Source organism: Macaca mulatta, chromosome 8 (assembly GCF_049350105.2).
Source record: "Macaca mulatta isolate MMU2019108-1 chromosome 8, T2T-MMU8v2.0, whole genome shotgun sequence".
In the NCBI taxonomy this organism is placed as follows: domain Eukaryota; kingdom Metazoa; phylum Chordata; class Mammalia; order Primates; family Cercopithecidae; genus Macaca; species Macaca mulatta.
Window position 1 is genome coordinate 27,894,769 of NC_133413.1, and position 21,462 is coordinate 27,916,230.

Below are 21,462 nucleotides of genomic sequence, written 5' to 3' on the forward strand. Positions count from 1 at the left end.
GAGCAAGTCACATCTTACATGGATGGTGGCAGGCAAAGAGAGAGCTTGTGCAAGGCAACTCCTGTTTTAAAACCATCAGTTCTCATGAGACTCATTCACTATCATACGAGCAGCACAGGAAAGACCTGCCCCCATAATTCAATCACCTCCCACTGGGCTCCTCCCATGACATGTGGAAATTGTGGGAGTTACAATTCAGGATGATATTTGGGTGGGGACACAGCCAAACCATATCATTCTACCCATGGCCCCTCCCAAATCTCATGTCCTCACATTTCAAAACTAATCATGCCTTCCAAACAGTCCCCCAAAGTCGCAACTCATTTTAGCATTAACTCAAAAGTCCACAATTCAACACCTCATCTGAGACAAAGTAAGTCCCTTCCACTTATGAGCCTGTGTACTAGTCCGTTTTCATACTGCTGATAAAGACATACCTGAGACTGGGAAGAAAAAGAGGTTTAATTGGACTTACAGTTCCACATGGCTGGGGAGGCCTCAGAATCATGGTGGGTGGCAAAAGGCACTTCTTTTTTTTTTTTTTTTTTGAGACGGAGTCTCACTCTGTCGCCCAGAGTGCAGTGGCCGGATCTCAGCCCACTGCGAGCTTGGCCTCCTGGGTTTACGCCATTCTCCTGCCTCAGCCTCCTGAGTAGCTGGGACTACAGGCGCCTGCCACCTCGCCTGGCTAGTTTTTTGTATTTTTTACTAGAGACGGGGTTTCACCATGTTTGCCAGGATGGTCTCGGTCTCCTGACCTCGTGATCCACCTGTCTCAGCCTCCCAAAGTGCTGGGATTACAGGCTTGAGCCACGGCACCCGGCAAAAGGCACTTCTTACATGGTGGCAACAAGAGAAAATGAGGAAGATGCAAAAGCAGAAACCCCTAATAAAACCATCAGATCTCATGAAAATTCTTCACTACCATGAGAACAGTATGGAGGAAACCACTCCCATGATTCAAATTATCTCCCACCACGTCCCTCCCACTACATGTGGAAATTACGGAAGTACAATTGAAGATGAGATTTGAGTGGGGACACAACCAAGCGATAATCAGCCTGTAAAAATCAAAAGCAAGTTAGTTACTTCCTAGATACAATGGGGTTACAGGCATGTTCCAGAGGGGAGAAATTGGTCAAAACAAAGGGACTACAGGCCCCAAGCAAGTCTGAAATCCAGCAGGGCAGTCAAATCTTAAAGCTCCAAAATTACTTCCTTTGACTCCAGGTCTTGCATCCAAGTCACATAGATGCAAGAGGTGGGTTCCCATGGTCTTGGGCAGCTTGGCCCCTGTAGCTTTGCAGAGTACAGCCTCCCTCTCATCTGCTTTCATGAGCTGGTGTTGAGTGTCTGCAGTTTTTCCTGCAGCTGCAGCTTTTCCTGGCACACAGTGCAAGCTGTCAGTGGATCTATCATTCTGGAGACTGGAGGACTATGGCCTTCTTCTCATAGCTCCACTAGGCAGTGCCCCATTAGGGACTCTGTGTGGGCGCTCCAACCCCACATTTCCCTTCAGCACAACCCTAGCAGAGGTTCTCCATAAGAGCCCCACCCCTGCAACAGACTTCTGCCTGGACATCCAGGCATTTCCATACATCCTCTGAAATCTAGGCAGAAGTTCCCAAACCTCAATTATTGACTTCTGTGAACCCACAGGCTCAACATAACGTGGAAGCTGCCAAGGCTTGAGGCTTGTACCCTCTGAAGCTGTGGCCTGAGCTGCACCTCGGCCATTTTTAGTAACAGCTGGAGTGGCTGGGATGCAGAGCACCAAGTCCCTAGACTGCACATAGCACGGGGACCCTGAGCCTGACCCACAAAACCATATTTTCCTCCTAGGCCTCTGGGCCTGTGATGGGAGGGGCTGCCATGAAGACCTCTGACATTGGAGACATTTTCCCCATTGTCTTGGCTTAACATTCAGCTCCTCATTATTTATGCAAATTTATGCAGCCAGCTTGAATTTCTCCTCAGAAAATGGGATTTTCTTTTCTATCACATTGTAGAGCTGCAAATTTTCCAAACTTTTATGCTCTGTTTCTCTTTTAAAACTGAATGCTCTTAGCAGCACCCAAGTCACCTTTTGAATGCTTTGCTGCTTAGAAATTTCTTCTGCCAGATACCCTAAATCATCTTTCTCAAATTTAAAGTTTCACAAATCTCTAGGGCAGGGGCAAAATGCTGCCAGTCTCTTGGTTAAAACATAAGAGTCACCTTTGCTCCAGTTCTCAACAAGTTCCTCATCTCCACCTGAGACCACCTCAACCTGGACCTTATCATTCATATCATTATCAGTATTTTTGTCAAAGCCATTCAACAAGTCTCTTGGAAATTCCAAACTTTCCCACATTTTCCTGTCTTCTTCTGAGCCCTCTAAACCCTCTAAACTGTTCCAACCTCTGCCTGTTACCCAGTTCCAAAGTCACTTCCACATTTTTGGGTATCTTTCAGCAGCGCCCTACTCATCTGGTACCAATTTACTGTATTAGTCTGTTTTCATGCTGCTGATAAAGACATACTCTAGACTGGAAAGAAAAAGAGGTTTAACGGACTTACACTACACATGGCTGTGGAGGTCTCACAATAATGGCAGAAGGCAAGGAGAAGGAAGTCACATATTACATGGATGGTGGCAGGCAAAGAGAGAGCTCGAGCTTGTGCAGCGAAACTCCCATTTTTAAAACCATGAGATCTCATGAGACTCGTTCACTATCATGAGAACAATGCAGGAAAGACCCGCTCCCATAATTAAATCACCTCCCACTGGATTCCTCCCACAGCACATGGGAATTGTGGGAGTCACAATTCAAGATGAGATTTGCATGGTGACACAGTCAAGCCATATCACCTACCCTACTTAAACATGCTCAGAACACTTTAAGTACAGTATCCAATAAATTACATGAGATAGTCAACACTTTATTAAAAAATAGACTTTGTGTCAGATGATTTGGCTCAGCATCACAAGAGAGTATCATTCCGTATATCACTTGCCTGGGAAAAGACCAAAATTCAAAAAGTGTGGTTTCTACTGAATGTGCCTCATTTTTGCACCATTGTACAGTAAAAAAAAAAAAAAAAAAAAGTAAGTTGAACCATTGTAAGTTGGGGACTGTCTGTATATATGCTAGGTCAAGACTGGCAGTGAACTAAAATGAAAGTAGTTGCTTTAGGTGAGTGAGTTTATAAGTGATTTTTTTCTCTTCTTCCTTTTTCCCTTTCTCTTCCTATCCTGAAACAATTTAGTCCTAAAGCCATTGGGGGGGCAGAGTAAGGTAGGTGGGACAAAGTGGGTGTGGGGATGGGGGCACCAGAGCAGAATTCAGAGCCCAGCAGGCAAGAAGTGCATGCATGTTTAGCATAGGGTGCCTAAAAGGAAAGAAAAAACAATTCCATTTTTCTCTATCCTCAACACTTCTGACAACAAATAGATAGGTCTTTTCCCACACCAAGCAATTCTCCAATTTTCAGCGGAGACACCAACTGGGTGTCCTTCAATTTGGACACTAATTTTCTGGGTTAACATTTGCTGTGGTTTATCCGTCCCCACCAAAACTCATGTTGAAATTTGATCCCAAATATGGTGGTGATTGGTATATTAGGAGATGTTCGGTTCGTCCTCATAAATAGATCACAGCCTTTCCTGGGGGTGGGGAGTGGGTGGGTTTTTACTCTGTTAGTTCTGTGAGAGCTGGTTGTTAAAGAGAGCCGGGCACCTTCTGCCTCTCTCCTGCTTCCTCTCTCACCATGTGATCTCTGCATACGCCAGCTCCCCTTCACCTTCTCTGTGAGTGGAAGCAGCCAGAGGCCCTCACCAGATGTAGATGCCCAACCTCGAAAAAAGACTGAGGCAAGTCTCAATCAATTTAGAGGTTTATTTTGCCAAAGTTGAGGATGTATCTGGGTTGTAGGGCGCAGGGGCAGTGACCACGAATCACAGGAGCATCTGTGATCTGTGACTTTTCTGAGAGATTTGAGGACTTCAATATTTAAAGGGGAATGAGCAACAAGAGGTGAAGGAGGAAAGAAATAAAGGAGGGAAGGTAAGCAATGAGGCAGGTAGTTACATTCTGGGGAGGCATTGATTAGTGCTCACTGAATCTACATTTTACATGTGAAAAGAGGAGGTAGAGGAACCGTCAATTATGCATTCACCTCATGCTCAATAAATCTACATTTTACATAAGATAGAGTAGAGGAACAGTCAATTATGCATTCATCTCATGCTCAGTAAATCTACATTTTACATAAGATAAACATAAAGCAGAGGAAGCAGTCAATTATGCATTTGTCATGGGGTGGGTGGAGGGATGGCTCCAGTCTTGTCCTTGTCCTATACCTGTGAATATAAGCTATTAATTTATATTGTCAGGATGAGATTCAACAGAACTCTGTTTTAGGATTAGTTAACTGAAAGATTTGAGGGCCCACAAGGAATTTCCTTGTAAGTAATTTGTGAAAGCACTACCTGGTGAGCTATGTGGCCTTTCATCATCGCAGCTAGATAGATAGTTTAGGAACAAACAGAAAGGCAAGTTTTTTTGTTGTTTTCTGTTTGTTTGTTGTTTGTTTGTTGCATAATTCAGTTTTCAAGCTTAACGGACCCTTTGGCATAGTGAGCTGGGGTTCCAAGATCCTGTTTTTCTTTCACAATGGCAACACAAAATAGACTAAGACAGCATCAAACCCTGCAAGTTGCAGGGCTCAGTCCCACAAGACTGCTCCCACTTCAGATGCTAGTTACAAGTCCGAGGTTAACACCTGCACTTCTGGCAGAGTTGGTTACATAATGGGAGTTCCCATGATCCCCTCCTTTGGTTTGATAATTTGCTATAAAAGTGCACAGAATTCAAGGAAACATTTTGCTAACTATTACCAGTTTATTCTAAAGGTTATGATTCAGGAACAGCCAAATAATTATTGAAGGCAATGTCCTTGTTTGTAGGGAATGTCCACTTAGATACAGTAGTCCCCCTTTACCTTGGTTTCACTTTCCATGGTTTCAGTTACCCATGGTCAACAGCGGTCAGAAAATATTAAATGGAAAATTCCAGAAATAAACAATTTATAAGTTTTAAATAGCACACCATTATGAGTAGCATGATGAAATCGTGCGCCATGCAGTTCCATCTTCCTCAGGATGTGAATCTCCCCTTTGTCCAGCAAATCCACGCTACAGATGAGCCCCATCCATGAGTCTCTTAGGAGCCACCTTGGTTATCAACTGTCACAGTATCCCATTGCTTGGGTTCAAGTCACCTTTGTACTTAATAATGTCCCCAAAGCACAAGAGTAGTGATGCAGGCAATTTGGATATGCGAAAGAGAAGCCACAAAACTGCTTCTTTTCCATGAAAGAGTAAAAGTTCTTGACTTATAAGGAAATAAAAAATAATATGCTGAAGTTGCTAAGATCTATGGTAAAAACATATCTTCTATCCATGAGATTGGGAAGAAGGAAAAAGAAATTCATGCATAGTATACATAGGGTTTAGTACTATCTGTGATTTCAGGCATCCACTGGGGGTCTTGGAACACCTCTCCTGCAGATAAAGAGGGAATACTGTACTGTACTCTATTGTATTAGTTAGCTTGGGCTGCTGTAACGAAATATCACAGACTGGGTCACTTAAACAACAGAAATGTATCTTCTTAAGTTATGAAGGCTAGAAATCCAAGATCAAGGTTCTGGCAGGGTTGGTTTCTCCTAAGGCCTTTCTTCTTGGCTTGCAGATGGCTGTCTTCTCCCTGTGTCTTCTCATCATCTTTCTTCTGTATGTGTCTATATTCTAATCTCCTCTTCTTACAAGGATACCAGCACATTGGATTAGGGCCCACCCAAATGGCCTCATTTTAACTTAATTGTCTTTTTAAAGACCCAATCTACAAATACAGTCATATTCTGAAATACTGAGGGTTAGGGCTTCAACATATGAATTTTGGAGGGACATAGTTGAGCCTACAAGTATCAAAACGCTGATGAAGCATTATGTCAGCAATTCACTCTCAAATGGTTGAGGAAAAATAAATTATTTGTACTTTATTTTCAACTTTTCTGTAAGCTTGCTTTGGATTAAAACAAAGAAAAAAAAATGTGCTTAAAGGTTGTTCCTGTATTCTTTCCATAATACTCTAAGACAAAATGAAGGCAAGAGAGTAATCATGTTTTCTAAAAATTCAAATGGAAAAGTGTTAATTCTATCTGAAACATGATAAAGCTCTGTTATTTTAAAAATGCTCTTCAGTAGCATACTTCATGCCTTGGAGATACCGGATGTATGACATATGGTGTAATAGATCTGCTTTAATGCCAAATAACACAATCACAATGGACTCATCTATTTCAGGTCTCTGCTGGATTTCCCTCACACAGTTGATTTGAGCTCAGGCATTTTGCAGGATCAATGTGTTTATTTCTAAAGTGGCATCTTCCATCATTTTACAGCTTCTTCAACAGGCTACCAGCTGTGTGAGCCTCCCACATAACCATGAAGTATATTAACTAGCAACAGAAGGAAGAGGATAGGAAAAGGAGGTAGAAGGGAGAGTTCAATTTCACGTCACTGGTTTTTGCCAAATTATAACATTATGCCATATGGTGTATGTATGATAGTGTTGGATCTGGAAAAAGCAGGTGGAGTTAAAAGCAGAGGAAGATGGGAGAGGACGGAAATCAAAGAGTAGCACATGCATAAAGGGACCACAGCAAAATGAAACTCACCGGTGAATAGCAAGATTAGATGCAAAACCTTCAACCCCTTTTCACACCTTTTCAATAGCCTCCTTTCCTATGTCCCCAAATGTACCCCCTTCCCAGTCAGAGTCCCTGATGCTCACTTACCCACTGTGACCTCATGCGCTCCAGCAACATTCCCTGGTCAAAAGTATTTTCCTTAAAGACCTCTTGCTCAAAGTATAAAATTCCACTGTAAAAGAGATAATGACTGAGTAAATCACTGTGTTGGCCAGGCGTTGTGGCTCATGCCTGTAATCCCAGCACTTCAGGAGGCCAAGGCAAGAGGATTGCTCGAGGCCAGGAGTTAGAGACCAGCCTGGGCAACATGGCGAGACCCTGTCTCTACCAAAAAAATTGTTTTAAATTAACTGGGTTTGGTGGTGCATGCCTGCAGTCCCAGCTAATCAGGGGCTGAAGTGGAAGGATTGCTTAAGACTAGGAGGTCAAGGCTGCGGTGAGCCATAATTGCACTGCACTCCAGCCTAGGCATCACAATAAATAAATAATTTAAAATGATGTAAATATAATAAGAAAAAGTAGGGAATTAAAACTTCCATGGGTACAAAAATACAATTAGATGGAAGAAATAAGATCTAGGGTTCAGTAGCAAAATGGGGTTATTGCAGCTAAAAAAATTTATTATATTTTTCAAAATAACCAGAAAAGTGGAATTGGAATGTTTGTCTCACACACACACACACACACACACACACACACACACACACATACACAGAGTGATAAATGCTTGAGGTGATGGGCATCCCAATTACCCAAATTTGCTCATTACACATTGTATGCTTACATCGAAATCTCACATGCATTCCCATAAATATGTACAACTTTTATTTACTCATAAATATTTTTTTAAAAATTTTACAGAGACTTCTGCTGCAAAGTCATCTTAGTGTGAATAAGTTTATGAGCACAATCTCTGCAGGACAGCTGCCTGAAATCAGGTCTGAGAGAAGATCAAATCACATTTAGTAAGAGCCGAGACTAGTTCCAGCGTCCACTCTGGACAAATGCCTCTACTGTCCTGAAAATGGAGAAGAGTAATGCTTCTCCTCTCTTGCACCCACCAGTGATCAGGGAGGCTGCATCAGGCAACATTCTGCCAGCATCATCTGCCTTTTCCAAGTCTTCATTTATTCTCTTTTATGCTTCATCATGACCCATCCCACTCCAATTCCTAACTCAATTAAGAGTTCACCTGTCCTTTAAGATTCAACTAAAATGTCACTTGTTCTATGAATTCTTTTCCCATCCTCCCCCCTGCTTTCCTACCTTTTTTAAAAAAAAAAAAAAGGTTTTAGCATCTGATTTCAGCATTTAGTTGCATACTTGTCAATTGTCTCATCAGACGGTAAACTGCTTTAGGGCATGAACACTGTCCTACTCCTCATCCCATACCCAGTTCCCGCTGCACTGCCTGGAACATGCAAGCATTTAATAAATGTTTGCCGAATTAAATACAGTCAGAATTAATGAGACTTTTGATTTTCCAGGGCTTTATTTACACATTCTTTTCCCACTGCAGTGTAGGAAGGCATTGAACCAAACATGCATGGGAACAAGTCTCTTCATGCAGTTAAACAAGTTTCAAGAACATTAATTAAAAAACGTTTTCCCATTAACAGGAAAGAAGAGATCCAAAGGCAGTAACTCCATCCTCACATCCCTAGTTCGTTAAAATGCATATGCGTTTGTGCCATGGATTTGAACATAAACCTGAAAATCAGTTCCCCTTAGCTTTGTGAGCTTTGAATTACATTTCCTTTCCCATTTGCTTAACATCAATGACATTCAGAACAATGCCGGGAAAGGGCTCTGGATGTTATCAGCAGCTGCAGGGGAGCCAACCCAGGAGCCTGAACTGGGGGCCTGGCCAGAACAGAAAGTACATTTTAAAGGACTGAATCTATCACTCTTATTTGTTGTTTGAACCAGGCTCTGAAAGGTATGATTCTAGATTACGGAGATTTTTTTTCAAACCAATGCACTAGAATTTACAATAGAATGTTCTCCCTCTGAAGTCCACATGCTTATTCTATGTTGCTCACATGGTTTGAAATTTCTCTGTGGGTTTGCTTCCTATTTGTGTCACACAAAACTTTTCTTTTAAATCTGAAAGAGGACTGACATGGTGGCTCATCCCTGTAATCCCATCACTTTGAGAGTCAAAGGCAGGCAGATCGCTTGAGTCTAGGAGTTCAAGACCAGCCTGGGCAACATGGTGAAACCCTGTCTCTACAGAAAATACAAAAATTAGCCAGGCATGGTGGCGCGTGCCTGTAGCCCCAGCTACTTGGGAAGCTGAAGCAGGTGGAGTGTTTGTGCCTGGGATGCAGAGGTTGCAGTGAGCTGAGATCATGCCATTGTACTCCAGCCTGCCTAACAGAGTGAGACTCTGTCTGGAAAACAAAACAAAACAAAACAAAACTGAAATAGCATCTTCCATTTTTGGTTATTCACATCCTTTCATCAGCCTTCACTCCAAATGATGTGGAGCTGATTTCAAAAGTGAAATCTACTCTAAAATTACAGAGTATGACCACTGAGAATAGGTGAGAGAATGTACCTCTGACAATGCCATCTACAGCATGTTGTAAAGGGGGACAATACTCATTTAGATATTCCAAATTATGGTATTTTATTTATCAGTCAGGCTCCTCCCCTTCATCTGTAAAATGATCTGCAAATGATGATCCCATCTCTGAAAGAAAAATAATGCTCTATAGGGATTCAATAAGAAGAAGATGTAAAAAGGTTTTGTCCCTGAAGAGCAGAGCATCATTTGTTCATCATTCATGTATTCACTCAACTCCCATTTACAAAGCATTGACTCTAAGCAAGGGTTGCTCTGGGAGCTGAAGATATGCAGAAGCATGAGGCTGAGTTCCTGATCTCTCTAAATGTTCGTAGGCTGGGAAGACGAATTTCCACACTCTTTCACTGTTTGAGTGCTTTCAAGGACACATGCACACAGGAGCCTGGAAGCAGAAAGGTAGGGAGCTGAGCCTGAATGGGAGTCTGTTGAAGGTGGTGGGGAGAAGAGGGTGGACTTTTGGGAGTAGAGAAAACACTATGCAAATATCAGCTCTAATTGCCTTTAAGGCAGATCACACTCCAACGTCCTCATCTCAGGCTAAAATCTCCACTCCAGAATGGTTACATATAGGTTTTCCAAAGTCTAATAGAGTGAAACCTGATGATACATGCAAACAGCTACATAATTAACAAAATGTAAGTCATCATTCTATGTCCTCAGCAATAATGTAAGTCAACATTCTATTTTCTCTGCAACAATGTAAGACATCCTTGCAACGCCCCCGGAAAGAAAAACTAAAAACTAAAAATAAATAAAGAATAAAGACATCCCAAGTTTTCACCAACATAGAAATCAAGATGAACAATGTTTGCCTCTCCCTGGGCCAGACTATCTGCTGAGTCAGACTCTCCTCTACTAGCCCAGGTGCTTTGCTTGTAATGTGGGGAAGAAGGGGGTGGAGGCAGGGCATTGTTTCTGCCTTCCAATCACACTTCCTAATGGGGAACTGCCAATTAGCCTAGTTCTCAGCCTTGGCCCACCTCCTTCTCCTTCTGAAGTAGCAGCACTCACTGCCCCAGGTCTTAGTCTAGAGTCAATCCCACAAGTAACCCAGGCCCACATCTATGAGATCTCAGTCATTTCACAGTTAGCCCAGCACCTACATTGTCCTTGTTCAACGGATGCCTGCACTTGCAAATGATTCTCTCAAGCTAACCACCAACTCGTAACAAACTTACCATATAACCACACCAAGACACAGGGATTATATTGCTCATTTTACAAATACGAAAATTGAGGTTCAGAAAAAAATAACTATCCAAGATCCCATAGTCAGAAAACCACGGAGTCAGGATTTGAATCCAGGTCTATCTCACTGCAAAGGCTCTGCTTCCTGTTCTACTTCTTTCTGGCCTCCCAGTAACTCACTCTGTGACTCCCAAATAAGTTACTTCACCTCCCTGAGCCCCATTTTCCTCGTCTGCAAAAGAAAATATCCACACCAACATCTGTAAAATTATTCATTCATTGTGTGCTTATGTCTACAAGTTCATAGGTACGGACCAAAAAAGTGGGGACGGGGAGACTTTACCGTCAAGTACATTCGAGGAAACTGATTTCAACAAAGGTCAGTATATTTGTTTCCTTCAAGACTTCTCAGAGCCTTTAACATAATGATATGTTTTATAAACTTTTGAGAAGGGATATATATATATATATATATATATATATATATATATATATATATATATAAGACAGGGTCTCATTCTCTCACCCAGGCTGGAGTGCAGTGCACAATCATAGCTCACTGCAGCCTTGAACTCCTGGGCTCAGGCGATCCTCCCACCTCAGCCACCCAAGTAGCTGAGACCACAGGCGTGCACCACCACGCCTGGATAATTTTGTGGGGGTTTTTTTGTGTGTGTGTGTGTAGATATGAGGTCTTACTATGTTGCCCAGGCTGGTCTTGAACTCCTGAGCTCAAGTGATCCTCCTGTCTCAGCCTTCCAAAGTGCTGAGATTACAGGTGTGAGCCAGCACACCCAGTCTGGCTAATTTTTTATTTTATTTTTTGTAGAGACAAGATCCTACTATGTTGCCTAGGCTGGTCTCAAACTCCTGGGCTCAAGCAGCCCTCCCGCCTGAGCCTCCCAAAGTGCTGACCAAGAAGGGCTATATTCTTATTTCCCTTATTCACCGTGGAATACCGTTACCGGTGGAACACTTGTTTGGGAAACACTGCCCAGGATGATACATAAAGGGTTTCCAATTCCTGCATTCACTGACCAGACCGCAGAGCCTCTAATTCTTGCCCTAATCCTACATGGATTTAAAGACCTCTAGGGAAGCTAAATCTATGATGTTTCTTCATGGCCACCATTGAAGGTGCAGTATCTGTTAAGCCAATTAATAGTTAATAGCTAGCTAATTCTGTAGCTAGCACAAACAGGCTGCCTTTCCATTTCTTCAGTGGTGAACACAGTGAAATCCAAGGCAGAGCTGCTTGCACAGGCCCTTTTCCTACCTAGACAACTGTCGCTGGCTTCATGCCACTGTTTACACACGGTCATTTCTTTCTCTCTAAGCACTTAGACTTGGATTCGTTTTCATAAACTTAAAGCTGCTATTTGGGGATTTGTTTTTGTAACTCTAATTTGACTTAGTTCACAGTGGAATACTCTTCACTGCATCTTTCTAAATGGAGAACTGCCCATTTCTTTGGATTCAGCCCAAGTACAGTGCTGTCTAGATGGAGGGGGTTGGGATGAAACTTTTTAAAAGCGCTCTTCGAAGCCCAGGATTCTGTAATTCCCAGTTTTTCATCCCCCTCTTCATGTTTTTCCAGCTCCTTCAGAAACTTAGAAAATTTAAAAGGGAGAGTTAGAAAAAGAGGAAAATGAAAAGGAAAAGAAAGAAAGAAAGTTCTGGTGTTCCTTCCTTCCTATTGCTTGAAGCTTTCTAGCCCCTTTATTAAAAAGTAATAATAAGTGAAGCTGTGAAATCCAGGGTACCCCTAGCAACAAGATGAGAACCACTGTTTTCATTGTTAGGAAGCTAGATTCTATTCAACTTGCCCTTAGCTTTTTAAAACATAATGGATAAGCCACAACAATTTTACCTGTTTCCCCAACTATAAAACGGGATAATAATCTCTCTAACCTTCTTCTTCCATCCTGGAATTGTCCCCAAGATGAAATCTGATCCTGTAAACTTGCTTCAGTGAAAGGCACTATACAAACAAAAGTGGTAATTACAGAGTTGCTTGGTAAAGCAGCTTTGCGTTGTAAGCCTGTGAACCCACCCTAAATATCATATTGGATTTTGCTCCTTTGTTTAACACCATATAATAGATGAAGTTCCCCCTTTCCCACTGAGAGGATGCAGGGCTCCTTGGAAAAAAGGCTGATATCAGGTCTGGAGCACCCTCTCATAAGAAATTGGCAAGGAAATTAACAAAGACTATGAGAGTTGTTTCAAAAAAATCAAGAGAGGGCCCGGCATGGTGGCTCACGCCTGTAATCCCAGCACTTTGGGAGGCCAAGATGGGCATATCACTTGAGGTCAAGTAGTCTGAGACCAGCCTGGGCAACATGGCAAAATCCCATCTCTACTAAAAATACAAAAAAAATAGCTGGGCCTGGTGGTGCACTCTTGTAATCCCAGTCACTCAGGATACTCGGGAGGCTGAGCTACACTCGTTTGAACCCAGCAGGTGGAGGTTGCAGGTTGCAGTGAGCCAAGATCACGCCACTGCACTCCAGCTTGGGTGACACCTCAAAAAAAAAAAAGACTAAAGGAGGTCAGGCACAGTGGCTTATGCCTGTAATCCCAGAATTTCGGGAAGCCAAGGCAGGTGGATCCCTTAACTCCAGAAGTTTGAGGCCAGCCTGGGCAACATGGCAAAACCCCATCTCTGCAAAAAAAAATTAAAAATTAGCCAAGTGTCATGTCATGTGCCTGTAGTTCCAGCTACTCAGAAGGCTGAGGTGGGAGGATCACTTGAGCCCAGGAGGTTGAAGCTGCAGTAAGCCATAATTACGCCACTGCACTCCAGCCTGAGGTGATAGAACCAAGAGCCTGTCTCAAAAAGTTAAAATAAAAAATAAATAAAAATAAAGGGTAACTCCAATAAGCTCCCATTGTTCAAAATTGGAAAAATTCAAGCTTCAAAAAGAATAATAACTAAAATGGTGGAAAATATACACGTTTAAATTTGCCAGTTTGGCCGAGCGCAGTGGCTTATGCCTGTTATCCCAGCATTTTGGGAGGCCAAGGCGGTCAGATCACTTGAGGTCAGTTCAAGACTAGCCTGGCCAACATAGTGAAACCCCATCTCTACTAAAAATACAAAAAAAATTAGCTGGGCATGGTGGTGTGTGCCTGCAATCCCAGCTGCTCGGGAGGCTGACGCAGGAGAATTGCTTGAACCCAGAAGGCAAGATGCAATGTGCCAGCCTGGGTGACAGAGCAAGACTCCGTCTAACAAAATAAAAATAAATCAATAAATAAATAAATCTACCAGTTTATAATAATACTTTCAAAACCTAATTTGTGAGTCATATATTCATTTTCATGATTGTAATGACGGTTTCACAGGCATATGGATTTGCCAAAACTCATCAGTTTACACACAGTTTATGTCAGTGAGACCTCAATAAAGCTATATTAAATAGTTTAATTGGTAACTGTTAGCTAACTAATTTATTACTGATACTACTAAATCAACTCATTATTTTGAAAATTAGTAAATAAAGGAAGAGAACTAAGCATTTTTCTTTCCAATTCAAAATGTACTTCAGAACAACCAAATGCTAAAGAAAAGTTTCTCTTTATAGATATAATTCCATTAATAAGAAATGAAGTAACCTCTAATAAATTCATGTCTCTGAGTATAGATCATGAACAACTGCTAACAGCACCAAAAAAAAGGCAATCAGACATTATCTGCCCCCAGTTAGAAGAAAACACCACCACCTATAAAGGTGTCTTGCCAAAAAAAATCAAACTCCATTCTGATCAAGCCTCCAGATCTAGCTACCAATTTACATAAAATGCAGAGATGAGAGGAATCTGTTAAATTATACATGAGGATTCGATCAGAAAAACTCAGTGTGAGAGCTCCCCAGAACAAAAGACCCGACTCCACCAAATAACGTGCAAGAGAGAGAGAGAGAACCTATAAGTTTAAAGAGATGTAAAGGATGTATCAACCAAGCACAATATGTGAGCTATATTTAGATATTGATTCAGAAACACCAAAATTTTAAATCTATGATATGTATAGAACAATTGGAAATTTGAGAATGGATTCACTACTTGCCATTAGGAAATTATTGTTTGTTTACAGTGTGTTACTGCTATCATGTTTTTTTAAAAGATTCCTTATATTTTGGATATATTGAAATATTTATGGATGAAAATGTATGATATGCAATATTTGCATCAAAATCATATGGGAGGGTAGAAGTGGGTAAAACAAGGTAGGCAACAAGTTGACAGGTGGATGGTAGGTACATTGATGTTCCTCATGCTGTTCTCCCTACTTTTATGTGTTTAAAATATTCCATAATAAAAACTGTCTTTAAAAAATAATAATCCACCCTCTTGGCAAGTTAGCTAACTCTCTTATACTTTTATCCAGCAGAGAAATGGATCCAGTAGCAGCAAACCCCTGGGGCTCTTCATGTCTATTAGTCTATTAGTAGTTAGAAAATGCTTTGAGGTTTAAAGATGAAAGATATCACATAATTGTAAGGGATTATTTCTTTATTAAACTCAGTAAATTACACAGTAAATTTGGAAATCCAGATCTGATCACCACCTAACTCAAAATTTGGGTCATGTGAAGAATGAGCTTCCTGAGAAACGTCCACAAAGGGCCAGCGATCAAAGGGTGATTCAATGACATTCTTTCCTATATAAATATGACACCCCCTTAGACAGAGCAAATCAGAGGCAAATTTATAGAGAAAATTAAGTTCACCTTGGTGCCCCACTCCATCTTCATTTTCAAGACACTTATTCTGCCTCTCCTATTCCCTCCTCTAGGCTCCTGATAAACCCATGCTAGACCTGAACAACCAAAATTGCTCTTCCACTCAAGACTTCATTCATTCATTCATTCATTCATTCATCCATGTTACTCAACAAACATTAATTGAGTGCCTACTCTGTGCTGGTGATATGGTTTGGATTTGTGTCCCCACCCAAATCTCATGTTGAATTGTAATCCCCAATGCTGGAGGAAGCACCTGGTGGGAGGTGACTGGATCATGGGCATGGTTTTTCCCCTCACTGTTCTCATGATAGTAAGTGAGTTCTCACAAGATCTGGTTGTTTAAAAGTGTGTAGCACCTCCCCACTCTCTTGCATCCTCCTGCTTCAGCCATGTGAGATGTGCCTGCTTCTCCTTCACCTTCCACCATGATTGTAAGTTTCCTGAGGCCTCCCCAGCCATACTTCCTGTGCAGCCTGTGGAACTGTGAGCCAATTAAACCTCTTTTCTTTATAAAGTACCCAGTCTCAGGTATTTCTTTATAGCAGTGATAGCCATGCAAAAATGGACTAGTATAGCTGGGAATAAGGCTACAAATAAAGTCCATCCCAGAAGAGCTTGTAAGCTGTCAGGGCATCAAGACATTTAAATGAATAATTACAGCACAACCACATGAGCTACAGAAAGCATGCAGTGGGACCAGAACAGAGTGGTTACTAACTCTTTCTGGGAGGATCTAGGAAGGTCTTACAAGGGCAGTGCCATTTAACCTGTCTGCAGAAAGGTGAATGGGTATAGTCAGAGGAAAAGGACAATCAGGGCAAGGAGGTAGCACAACCAAAGTCATGAGAGAGCCTGGACACAACTTACTCGTTGATGGAGAAGGTGAGTTTGCAGCAGGGGGAGCCAGATCTTAAAGAGCCCTGTACACTGCACAGTGACCTTGAACTTGATGCTGGGAACCCCAGGATGTTTTCTAAGGAGAGAAATGCCTCCTTCAGAGCTGCGCCCATGTACTTGTTTGTGGATCATGTTAGACTATAAACTCTTTGCATGGACCTGTTCTGTCTTGTAAACCCAGTTCCCAGAACAGATTTAGACCTTTTGCAAGGGTCAAACTTAAAGTCTGTAATTTCCTTTTTCTTTTTTTTTAAGACGCAACTATAAACAATGCTTTGGAAAGAAGCCCAAGGAAGAAAAAAAAAATAAAAGAGGACTCTTTCCTTTAAGATAAGTCTAGCTTGGCAACATGAGTTAGTCTAACCTTTATTCTCACTCAAAATTCTGGGATGCCCCCCTTCATAAGTATCCTTTGAGAAAACTGAAAAAGGAGTTACAGGTCAGGGGTCACATCCTGGAAACAGAAATTAAGATTCTTGTACAAAGGAGAGGAGGAAAATGTAAGCTCCAAGTCCTCCAAAAAGAGGGTAAATAGAGCTCACCTTAACAGCAGAAGGATCTGCATCCTCCTTACGGGATTCGATGAGGGGAGGAGAGTCACTGGTGCTGTGCAGACAGTACTTCCCCAAGAAGCCTCCTTTCCGACTCTTGGGAATTTGTTCTAAGTCGCTAACAAAGGTGGCTGTACATCTGAAAGATCAAGACTACCCCTGGGAGTTTGAAAAGAACCATGCACCCTCAGAGAGCTGAGGGGCTAGACTGCCCACAGCTGGCAGGAAGGAAGTCCCAGGTGGAGGGGAGCTTCCGTTGCTTGGGTAGAAAGAGTGCTGACCCTCAGGAAGTGGGTTTTCAGGGTCCAAAAAGCAGCCATGACTTGGGGTGTATCAGGCCTCAAGGGAAGGCCAGAGACATCCAGCCTTCTATGCGGACCTTTGTGGGTCTCCCCTGGACTTGGAGAGATATGGCTATGGAGTCTCCTGTGGAGAAGAGGCCATTTCTGGGGTCCAGGAGGTAGATGCAAAACTTGTGAAGTCCCAGCAAAATCAGCTGGGAATTCCACCCCAGGGACTGGATTTCCTGCCTCTGAATCACAGCTTCCCAGTAGAAGTTTTCTTAGATGTCTCTAATGCTAATTCTCAGCTGGAGTTTGGACACATTAATGCCAGCTCAGACCTGTTGGACTACTGATGTTTTTTAGCCCTCTGATAATACAATCCTGTCTTGCCCACTCTTCCTCCAACAGACTGTTCTACCCCGGATTCATCGCCACTGTCCAGCCCTAGCATTTGAAGCTGCTTTAAACAGAGATAACATGATCTTGGGTACAAGCCATACATGTGACAATTTCTGTTTCTCTAAAATTACCTGCTTAGGTCCTTTGGCACAACTTGACTTCTATTTCCTGCCTTTATTATTCTCCTTCCTAATTCATAGACATTTTGGAAATGTGTGTGACTGTATTACTTTATTAGCAGTTACTGGCCATGGATAATTAATTGTTTTCTATTGTTCCATCATTGATAGCCATCATCTACTACCACTACAGCTTACTTACCAATTGCTGGGGTAGACACCAATGTGTGTGTGACCAACTTGTACATTTTTATTGGTTGAATCCACTTCTGGTCCAACTACTCTAAATACCGATCAGTGATGTATTGACAATTGGGCATGATAATCACTCATAAGCTTAAAGTTGCGATGCACAAAGTTTACATTTTACATTGCATCTAACAGCATCTTTAAAATTTTTTTATACTCTCTGATCTTCAACAAACTGACAAAAACAAGCAATGGGGAAAGAACACCCTATTCAATAAATGGTGCTAGGAAAACTCTCTAGCCATATGCAGAAGATTGAAGCTGGACTCCTTCTTTACACCATATACAAAAATTAACTCGAGATGGATTAAAGACTGAAATATAAAACCCCAAACTATAAAAACTCTGGGAGACAAGCTAGGTATAAAAACTCTGGGAGACAAGCTAGGCAATACCATTCTGGACATGGGAACAGGCAAGGATTTCATAACGAAAATGCCAAAAGCAATTGCACCAAAAGCAAAAATTGACAAACAGGATCTGATTAAACTAAAGAGCTTCTTCACAGCAAAAGAAACTATCTACAGAGTAAACAGACAACCTACAGAATGGGAGAAAAATTTTGCAAACTATGCATCTGACAAAGGTTTAATATCCAGCATCTACAAGGGACGTACACAAATTTACAAGAAAAAAACAACCTCATTAAAAAGTGGACAAAGGACATGAACAGGCACTTTTCAAAAGAAGACATGCATGCAGCCAAGAAGCATATGAAAAAAAAGCTCAATATCACTGATCATTAGAGAAATGCAAATCAAAACCCCAATGAGATACCATCTCATACCAGTTAGAATGGCTACTCTTAAAAGGTCAAAAAATAACAGGTGTTAGGTTGCAGAAAAAAAGGAACACTTATATATTGTTGGTGGGAGAGTAGTTTAGTTCAACCATTGTGGAAAAGTGTGACAATTCCTCAGAGATCTAAAAACAGAAACACCATTTGACCCAGCAATCCCACTACTGGGTATATACCCAAAGGAATATCAATAGTTCTATCATAAAGACATACACATGCGTACGTTCACTGCAGTGCAATAGCAAAGACATGGAATCAACCTAAATGACCATCAATAGTAGATTGGATAAAGAAAATGTGGTACATATACAACATGGAATATTATGCAGCCATAAAAAGCAAGATCATGTCTTTTGCAGGAACACGGATGGAGCTGGAGGCCATTATCCTTAGCAAACTAATGCAGGAGCAGAAAACCACATACCGCATGTTCTCACTTACAAGCAGGAGCTAAATGATGAGAACACATGGACACATAGAGGGGAACAACAGACAATGGGGCCTATGAGAGGGTGAAGGATGGGAGGAGGGAGAGGATTAGGAAAAATAACTAATAGGTACTAGGCTTAATACCTGAAAATCTGTACAGTAAACCCCCATGACACGAGTTTACCTGTATAACAAACCCACACGTGTACCCTGAACTTAAAATAAAAGTTAAAGAAGAAAATGTACAATAAATGATAGTTAACCATAAAAAAGCTGGCTCTCATTAAAGGTTTCATCAAGAAAAAATTTTTAAAATTCTTCAAAATAATATCTGTTGTAAACACATTGGAATGTCATATTTCTAAGATTTTTTAAAGTTGTGATAAACTCAAAAGTTTCTTTTTAATGGATGGGAACTGAACAAATATCTCATGTTTGCAAGCAAATGTTTTCATTTTTTTCTGTGATTGGTCTACATTAGAAATACATAGGACTCAGGGATCTGGAATGAAGTGTTTAGGTTGCTACAGTGCACAGCAACCTTTGAAAAGTGTTCTTGAAGGGCCGGGTGCAGTGGCTCACACTTTGGTAGGCTGAGGTGGGTGGATCATGAGGTCGGGAATTCGAGACCAACCTGGCCAACATAGGGAAACCCCATCTCTGCTAAAAATACAAAAGCTAGCTGGGCGTGGTGGCACACGCCTGTAGTCCCAGCTACTCAGTGGGTGTTGTAGCTTGGGTTTTCTTTTTTTTTTCTTTTTGAGACCGAATCTCGTTCTGTTGCCCAGGCTGGAGTACAATGGTGTGATCCTGGCTCACTGCAACCTCAACCTCCCAGGTTCAAACGATTCTCCTATCTCAGCCTCCCGAGCAGCTGGGATTACAGCCTCATGCCACCACGCCTGGCTGATTTTTTTGTATTTTAATAGAGACGGGGGTTCGCCATGTTGCCTAGGCTGGTCTCGAACTCCTGAGCCCAGGCAATCCACCTGCCTTGGCCTCCCAAAGTGTTAGGATTACAGGCGTGAGCCACTGTGCCCAGCCTGTAGTTTGGGTTTTCTACGAGTTAGATCCTGAGACAGAGTTTAATGACCAGGATGTCTGTTAAAGAGGGCCCTTGGGATCAAGGGTATAGGAGAAAAGAGGCTGAGCCTGGTTGCAGGCACCACAACCTCAGGAGACCCTATGGAGCCATCTAGGGCTGAAACGGCCTGTCAGAGTTGTCCCCACTTAGGCTGAAATGGCTGGGCCTTCATATGTCCTCCTTTATCAGTCACTCGACATGAGCCACCTCAGGTGATGACCTTGGGTGTGACGCTGGGTGAAGTGGTCCTGCAGCTGAGGCAGACCATGGAGGGGATGACAGCTGGAGGTTGTCTACTCAAAGCTTTCTCAGCAGTGGGGACAATAGGCCCTTTCTTTAAGGTGATCTGGGCTGTGCGTCATTGGGTCCAATGTGGGGCACTGGGGCTTTGAAACTAGAGACTGACTAGGAGGGTGCTTAGTCCATTCGGGCTGCCATAACAAAACACTTTAGACTGGGCAACTTGTGAACAGCAGAAATTTATTAGTCACAGTTCTGGGGCTTGGAAAGTCCAAAATCAAGGTGCCATCATATTCAGTGTCTGGTGAGGGCTTATTCCTCATCGGTGGTGCCTTCTTGCTGTGTCCTGACATGGTGGAAGGGCAAAAGGGACAAGGCAACTCTAATATCCAGGGATAAGGGCACCATCTCAATCACAAAGGCTCCACCCTCATGACCTACTCACTTCCCAAAGGCCCCACCTCCTAATACTGTCACCTTGTGCGTTAGGTTTCAATATGTGAATTTTGAGGTGGACAAACATTCAGACCATAGCAGAGGGTTGCACAGGACAGTTCCTCAGTAGTAGGAATGTCTAAGAAAGCATTAAGAACTGAAGAGATTAGTCTCAGCTACTTGGTGGGAGGAATCACTTGAGCTTAGGAGTTGGAGGCTGCAGTGAGCTACGATCAGACTCCTGCACTCCAGCTTGGGCAACAGAGAGAGACCCTGCCTCAAAACAATAGAAAAGAACTGAAGAGATTAATGTTCAATTTTAGACTATTTGTGGCGTCCCATAAAACATTGAGCCCACCATACTTCACGTTCCTCTGGCATGTCCTTCACACAACCATGAGTTGGTGGTACCTTGAGGACTGACGGCATGGAGGCAGTGATGAGTTGGATGAGATGGTGCAGAATAGGACAGCACAGAGGAGGCAAAATGCAAAGCAGAGCTCCTGCTTCTAAGCCCTGTAAGCCACAAGTGACTAGGAGAAACTTCAGGCCACTGCATCACCTCTCATTCCCACTCCAAGAATCCCTGCAGATGTTGGGATGGACACTTGGTTTTATAATATATGCCTTAGTCAGTCAGGCTATTATAACAAAATGCCATAAACTGGGCACCTTATAAACAACAGAAATTT